This window comes from Dermacentor silvarum, chromosome 3 (genome assembly GCF_013339745.2).
Source record: "Dermacentor silvarum isolate Dsil-2018 chromosome 3, BIME_Dsil_1.4, whole genome shotgun sequence".
NCBI lineage: Eukaryota > Metazoa > Arthropoda > Arachnida > Ixodida > Ixodidae > Dermacentor > Dermacentor silvarum.
In genome coordinates this window covers 125,115,767-125,124,595 of record NC_051156.1, presented here as the reverse complement: position 1 = coordinate 125,124,595, position 8,829 = coordinate 125,115,767, and positions in this window count along the sequence as shown.

Below are 8,829 nucleotides of genomic sequence, written 5' to 3'. Positions count from 1 at the left end.
GTGAAGGAGAACAGAGACGCCTACTTCTGCAGCCCTTAAGCGAGGCACGGCGCAGAACGCGCGTTTGTTCTCCCGCCGTGCGTTCACCTCCCCGTGAAGCGCGCGTCCCTCGCGCCCTTTCACTCGCACATACAGCGTTAGGCGCGCGGCGACGATTTCTTCTCCAAATGACTCATACGGACCTCACGGCGACGGCGACGGCAGAAATCTGCTTTTGAGTGTCCCTATAATTGCTATCGCAATAAAATGAGTACCAAGCAGTGGCTGAGCTGGTTTACCTCTACGTCGCCACTTGGTGTTGTCTGTAACGCGGAGGTGTATTGGGTGCGTACAATATAAGCAGCGTAGAGTATAATGAGAAATTTGGTTCACTATCTTCGCTCTTAAAAGGCTCAGAGAAGGTAACCAAGAAGAAATGTGATAGTTTACTCAAAGTGAATTCGTCAAAATGAGTGGGCCAGAAGCCTTTGTACCAATGCCACTGGTGGCGAAATACGGGCTGTGTTTGCGAAACAGCCAATCATAGAACTTTACACACGCGCGTGTATTCCGTCACTATGAAACGACGAGAAATTACATTCCATCACCTCTGGGAGTAACCTAAGTCTCTCTCTCTCTCTAAAAAAAAAAAGGCTGATTGCTTACACTGAAACTGCTAAGACTGGCACTTGATAATTAACTTACAGACTTCAAGATGTCAAGTTTATCAGAATTGAGGGAGATTATCAGAAGCGCGTGGCTTGTACTTAATGAGCATGCGCGAATAATACATAATACCATTATCTACCTATATAATTGCGGTTCATGCCTTCGCAACATAAAGTACATAAAGAAAAAAATGCTCGCAGTATTGAAACTTTGCAAAGATACAATAAGCACGCAATAAGAGTAAAATAGTTCCTTGGCTTCACAAGTACCAGGCGCAAGGATCACACGCACACACACACACGCGCACACACATACATGCACACACATACACGCACACAAGCACGCACATACACAAACACGCACACACACACGCACACAACTACAAAATATGAGTTACAGGCATTAACTCACACATTACATACATTTGAAAACTAACGCACGCGCGAAAACACAAAAAGCTTTGTCACGGCTCGAAGAGTCAACGAAAATTTCAGCCGACTCACTTAAAAAAAAAAACTATATGCACAGTTATCGGTGATCTGTATTAAACTGACGAAGAGTCCGGCTATCCGAAGAGCATTAAAATCTCCATTCAACTTCATCCACAAATATGAGGAAAGCTGCAACATTCACCTCGCAAAGAACGGCGTGCTTAGAAGGGGCGAAATCCCTTCTCCCGATGTTATGGAGCCACTGCTTCCGACGCACGACATTCCGTTCACCTCGGGGGATATAAAATAAGGCTTGCCCTTTCTCTGGCCTGCTGCTGCATTGAAACGCGCAGCAGCAAGGCATTTTCACGGAGAACGAATCTCAGATTCCTACGAAAGGATGGAAAAACTTGGGAAACACACCTTCGGAGCGGCAGGGCGAACCACCACTTGGACTGCTCATGGCGAGCGAGAGAACTAAAGGCGCGCGAAAGCAAGTTTCGCGCCGTTTTCGTGACGTCAGGGTCACCTGACGGGGTAGTCTCGAGCGCCGCAGCCATTCAGCGTGGCGGATGCGCTGCCTCCGCGAAAGAGGGGGAGAAAAAGAGGAGGTTGACCGCGCCGGCGAGGGCGTTGCGGCGTAGATCAAAGCGTGTCGCTACTTTCTAACATCAAGGGGTTTTATCCGCGGAGCGCCAGCAGCGCCAGAGCACACGGCGCGGCCGCGCATCGAAGCTAAGCGACGCAAGCGCACAGGGGCTTGGAGGTGGGGCTTCGTGTCGTCTGGTAAAGCGCGCGAGCGAGCCGTGTTTCTGCTGCAGACACGCCCATTACGGTCGAGAGTTTTCACCTTTTCGATTAGTATATTTAAAGTATCTGATAATTTTTATATTATACATATGTCGTCAATATGCCTACGCACAATTTGATTTACCGAGTCATCCGCTTCTCCTCTTCGAGCCTGGTTTACTTCACTATAATATATAGGTACGGGGATCGTTACCCCGCACCTCCACCAAAATGTTACGCGAACGAAGGATTAAGTACAAGAGACTATTTACAAGTATATTTACAAATGACAGATGCAGCGCTGGCCAGATCAGCTGATAGCTCGAGAGCCCAGAGCAGTTCGTCTTCTTCGTCTAGGCGCCCGCGCGCCTCGTTCAAACAACCAAATACCACACGCGTGTAGCAATATTTTTCTTCGATTACTGTGCTTGCTCTTTAATATTTAACCAACAGGAAGCGGGCGCTAAACATCACCGATATTAATAAACCTTTCTTACGTACGTAGCTTCATGATTGTAGATCGCTGGCTACTGTGACGTGCTACCTTTAGAAAACACTGCTGAAGACAGCAGTTCACCGGGCTTTAATTACACATGGTAACGGCCGACAAGAGTCATGGGCGCACCAAAGCGAATAAAGATATTTAAAATATCTACTGTACAAACTTTCTACAGCAAGAAGTGGGCGCATGCGCAATACACGCTAACTCGCTAGCAGACGACGCACAAACGTCGTGTCGTATAATTTATGGCTCAAACATATATACATAGCGAAATGGTGCAAATATAACTTTGCAGTTGAAACAAAGGACTATTTTAATAGCCTACATGTGTTCCCGCCTCAATCCATTATCCAGTTCACTGGCAGCGCCCTATATGCCGTTCTTTCTCAGCATCAGCGGAAAAGCACCGTCGGGCTCACTTACATTGTTCTAGTGCACTCTACTTCCGGCGTAAGCAGCAAGCAAAAGCACGGCCTTTGAGATTTATTTTGTTATCCAGAGAACTTCGGTTCAAAACCCGTCGTCTATGAGACTTATAAGACGTATTCCTGCCTCCCGAAATCGCGCTGGGCGACTTCAACGAGTTTTTGCATAGCCTTTAAGACACGCATTTAAATCCAGACAGCGTTATCATATGTTGCTGCTAAATTTGAGCATTACATAAAGTGAATTTGTGATGATGTGCAGGAGAAACGACCACGTTTCTGAACTAAACACAAAGTAGAGTGACCTAGAATTGGAGAGTGCCGTTAGTATTTCTATTTGCGCCCCCGTACTCGAACGCTGGCGCCGCGCTGCGCCGCTCGCGCGACCACGTTTCTAGCCGCCGCCGTTCCGTTGACGGAGACACGCTGGGGTTGGTGTGACTAGCCTGCTGTTAGGGGATCGTTGGTATTCCTAAATAACGCATCACTGTTTTGATGAAACTATCGGGGAGGGAGCGCGACTGGGCGCTACGCTGCGCTCCGCAACACCCCAACGACCGCCGCTTCGCGTCGGCACCACGGCTTCCGCCGTGGCGCCGGGGTTCAAACGACCGCGCTGGCAAACAGAGCGGAAAACAAAACGAAAAGCGTGATATTACGATCAAAAAAAAAAAAAAAAAAACGAGCCAAGGCAGGATTCGAACACGCGTACACATAATCCCGAAGCGAGCGCCGTAACCACTCAACCATACAGCCTTTTTTTTTTTTTTTATTCCCTTGTTTGCAACAATACATACACCCGTACAAATACAAAGCAGGTCACTTGGCGCTACACAATATTAGCGAGTTTTAGAATAGGGGCCCCAAAAGTTTGGCTAGACTGTGCTACTTTGAAAGGCCTTCAAAGAGGCCACCACAGACACTAAAACGTCAAGCTCCTGAATCCACTCTGGTGGTTCAATCATGTGCCTTAGGGCATCCCGGGTGTACGTAAGACTTTCAACTAGGTGTTGCCTTGCCGACCTTGCATCTACGCGGGCATTCCTGACATCCATGCGCGTTTTCCACACACTGTTCATACACAAAAGCATTATCATGTCAGCCGGCACTCCCTCTGCGTCTGCGCATGGCAAGAAACGAATACCGAAAGGGCTTATCGGCAGTTCTTTTTGCATTGTGCATGATCAAAACATACTCGGCCATACAGCCACATTTGTAAACCCGGCAAGCATGCAAACCATATGATTGCGTTCGAGCGCCCTCGGCGAAAGCAACCCCCAAAAACGCGGGACGCGCGAGCGGCGCAGCGTGGCGCCAGCGGTCGAGCGCTGTACGGGGTCGCAAATAGTAATACGCTGCCCGGTACTAGCTTCCAAAAGTGAAACCAAACGACCGTAACGCCGCTTGGAGCGCTGCGATCGGTAGCACACACCCCGCCGTAGCTCAGAGGTAGAACGTCTGCTTCCCACGCAAAAAATGGGGTTCGAATCGCGGCAGGAGGCAACGTTTTTTCTTTTTTCGTTGTTTTTTACTACTTTGTGCGTTAATTTTTCAATTCTTTATACTGCTGCTTAATACTTGCTTCCGTTGCTATACAATTCAACAAAAAACCAAGCAGAAGCTGAAGGAATAATTACAAAATAACAATGTTTTGCAGTGAACGATAATGTTTGCGACGCCATCTCACGGGAATCAAGAAAACCATTCCTACCAAAGCATGGCCTCCGAGAACTGCACGCATACAAAACCCTGCCGACGCCTGCTTGACAGGCTCCGCTGTGCGCTCAAGGCACATCCACATTAGGCCGACACGGCACCGATTTTGGTCAGCTGACTGTTGGCGACAGCAGTCTACATGACGGTAAATGCTGTGGCCAACAGTTTAAAGGAAGATAACGCTGTCAAAATGGGTGCCGTGTATAAACGTGGACCTTAAAACACTTAAAATCATAGGCAGTGGTACAAGGTAAATTTTTGAAAAATAATAATAAAGAGAGGTATAAAAAATGCTAGATAAAGAACATGTATAGTACACCTCAGTAAATCAAGCAGGCTAGGTGACTATTTGTCGCCGCTCCGTTTCAAAAGGGATGCCAATAAATCATCATCATTCGCTGCAAAACATTGTTATTTTGTAATTATTCCTTCAGCTTCTGTTTGACTTCTTGTTTGATTGCATAGCAACGGAAGCAAGTGTTAAGCAGCAGTATAAAGAATTAAAAAGTCAACTCATGAAGTAGTAAAAAGAACGGAAAAACATGATTTCCTGTCGAGATTCGAACCCCGGTCTTTTGCGTGGGAAGCAGACATTCTACCTCTGAGCCACGGCGGGGGGTGTGCTACCGATCGCAGCGCCGCAAGCGGCGTTACGGTCGTTTGGCTTCACCACCTGCAGTAGGTCGTGGGCTTCACTTTCAATGCATTGAAAGTGCAGCCGTTCCGGGCACTCTCTCGCCAAGTTTAGGTGGTGGCTCAAGCGACCTTTTTTATAACAGCATCTTTTCCACTCTCTGAACCACTATATATATTGCCTTCGCGTCTCTCCACATATCTGTGTAGCACGCCACGCCATGCGTTCGTGCACGTTGTTCGTGCGCCCGTGATGAGCCGCCTAATGTTAGCACGCGCGGGAGCCCAACTTTTGATTCTCTGTCCGCGTTCTTCGATACGTTGTCTTTGCGAAGGATAGGGGCATATGCAAGCTCTGAACTGAACAAGAGGTGTGCTAGCCCTCAGTGAGTATGCCGGCGGAGCGACAACCGTAGAGCAGGAGTGGTATCGAGGACTCATCCGCCTGCACAGGTATTGTCATTGGACTGTTTTCCTTTACTTAGTACAAGCGCTGGTAATGGTTGCTGTGATATTTTTAGTATTTGTACTTTTGGTAGTGCTGTCGGTAGCGTAGGGCGATCTGTTGCAGTGTACAATGCATTCACCAGAGTTCCGTGAAGATTTTCTAGTTTTTTCATATTGTTTAACCAACAAAATTCTCGAATCATGTGAAAACATAATACAGAGCAGTGATATGGGGCATATAGTGAGAGGAATAAACTAGCTGGCGATGAGGTACGTTGCGACAACTACCGAAAATACATTTGACAGCACAAATTAACAAGATTCAGTGTCGGTGGATGATTCTAAAAGCGAATGTTGGCAGGCCTACAAGCAGAACTTGCTAGTACCAAGCACACACATAAAATGGGAACAAACACAGATACATCACAGCGCTGTGGTGTCATCTCTGCCTCTGTCGCAGTTCTCTAGTGTGCGACGTTTTTCGTTCATCAGCTACTTGTGTTTGTAAACTACAAAAAATGCCATGTGAAAAATGTACGTTCAAATTGGGTAAAGAACATACTGCTGTGGCGACAGTGATGACCTATCATGTGAGGTGGGGCTAGACAAAGCTAACAAATGGTGAATTTTATTTATATCGAACAGCAACATTAAGCACGATGCACATAATGTCCAGGTTACTAAAGTATTAAAGCTCTGTGGCAGTAAGTTAACGGTCAAATGATAAGCATAACAATATTTACCCAATGGGCCATGAATGTCCACCGGATATCCAGCGGACAACAATTAGTGGACATTTGGATGTCCCACGGACATCTGCACATATCCTCCGGATGTACTACGGACATCCGTTGGAGCTTAAGGCGCAACCAAGGTGGCCATCCAGCGAATGTCCCATGGACGTAAAGCCGGATATGCGGATGTCCCAGGGACGTTTACAGCAGGCTATTAGCTCTTTCAGGATGTCCACAGGACATCCGTTGGATACATATTTTGCTAATATGGGATGTCCGAGGGATATCTATTTTTAAAATTTGATTGGACGTACCATGCCAGTACCAGATGTGGTCTTCAACCTCTTGGGTCAGTGCCATATTCAATGTTGTTGCAGCATTTATATGCGTTTTTACTGCAGTATTTATAAATGCTACAACACAAAGAATTCAAGCATTGATCCTGAAGGAGATCCATCATACTGGTACACAGCTAGGAAGTGACAATGTTACAGCTTTCATTTTTATTCACAGTAAAGCAAAAACAAGCAAAAAACAGTGGGCTTCAACCTCTCGGGTCAGTGCCATATTCAATGTTGTTGCAGCATTTATATGCATTTTTACTGCAATATTTATTAAATGCTACAACACACAAAGAATTAAAGCATTGATCCTGAAGGAAACCCATCATACTGGTGCACAGCTAGGAAATGACAATGTTACAGCTTTCATTTTTATTCATAGTAAAGCAAACAAAAGTGGGCTTTCGTCTTGTGTTATCACAGTACAAGAGCTCCTCAGGAGCATCCACAGAACAAGCACTGCAAAGCCTATCTCCAATGCTTAAGCCCTATAGCCTGCAAGTGGAAGTAGTGTCACCAGCTCTAGTGAGTCAGAAAAAACCTGGTAATGTCGGGGGTGATCAGCAGATCAACTCAAATCTTTATACATTTTTCTAGGAAAGTATACTTTAGTAAAACTAACACAAAGACAACGCCAAGTTAAAAGTATACAACTCCAAAGCACGATATGATGAGAGACTTGTCTCTTGCCACCAGAAACAATAAGTAAGGGCACTTTCATTCACATAAACATAATGCCATCAATCTGTAACAGCCGTTATTCTCGCCAAGCACAACAATATCCGTACAAGTGGACATGGCTAACATTCAATGGCTTCTGCATATGCAAATAAACTTCTAAAGTATCTAAAAGATGAATGCATGAGACATACATCTAAAAACATATAAAGACATTAAATTCCAACATAAAGACCAGAGGCTCTGCTGCATCAATGCTATTTTTTATGTTTTATGCCCTCACTTTCTAAGTTCATTTTAATGACATAAAATAAGAAACACCAAGAAAACCAAGCATAGCTGGGACATGTGGACCAAGTACATCATTAGCTTACACATTCTGACTAGATTGCATTAAATATATACATAATTGCCCACAGGCCACCTTGTTTCAGCATAATTAATAAACGGAACTACACACTTCCTCAAAAAAAAAAAATAATGCAGCCACTGCCACTCATAAACAGGAAATACTGCTTATATTGTAAGAGAAGTTGAATAAAGAAGTTTAACATCAGTACTGGTAAAAATAAAAAATGTACCGCAACATCATTTGCAACAGAGAATAAGTCATGTAAGAGCTGCTGAGCTTGCAATCATTAAAGTGCTTCAGTTATCACAATACAGCCACTAATTACACTTTAGGGAGTGATTCTGTAGTATCCTAAGCTCTGCAAAGCAGTTCAGGGATATATTAGCATATTACAATACAGCTGCAGCACGAGAATTTAACTTATAGAATTATTTTCACAATATCTGAACATTAAACCCAGTCAAAAGTGCAAACAAAAAACTGCGAACTTCACTATGTGCACAACTGTAAAACAATGTTCTGTCAGTAGTTTCAACAACAGCAAAAAAAAAACACATGTGACCTTCTCGAGTATGAAATTACTTGCTTAGAAATACAGAACTCTGTATTGAAGAGTTTGGTAGCGAAACTTATAACACAGATACTGCCTCAAAGTGCTAGAAACTGTTACAAATGGTAAATATACATACAGGAACACCAATATTTAGCTTAAAATGTTGTACTGGTTTCCCATCCTTGCTCAAATTAGGCATAAAGAGAATTGTATGGTCTGGATCATTCAATTTAATACATGGCAGTTACTTAACTGGCAGTTTAAGTAAAAAATGTAAAGTTGCCTTCGTTTCACGGAATGCAAGCTGCTTCCAAAGTGGCGCTAGCATAAGCTTGTGTTGCTGCCTGAAGGCAGGTACAGAAAGCAGCAATGCAGGGAGAGTTACTGCGTGTTCCAGAGGAGTGGGCAATACGCATAAACTGTACCTGTACAGCTTTACAGCTGACTAGACATTTTCACCTATCTCATATGACTGCAACAGTCTCCAAATAACTTGGTAACAATGCAACAGAAACTGCACATGACTGCAGATCACAATAGCAGTGGATAACAAAGATACACTACACTGTGGACATTAAGT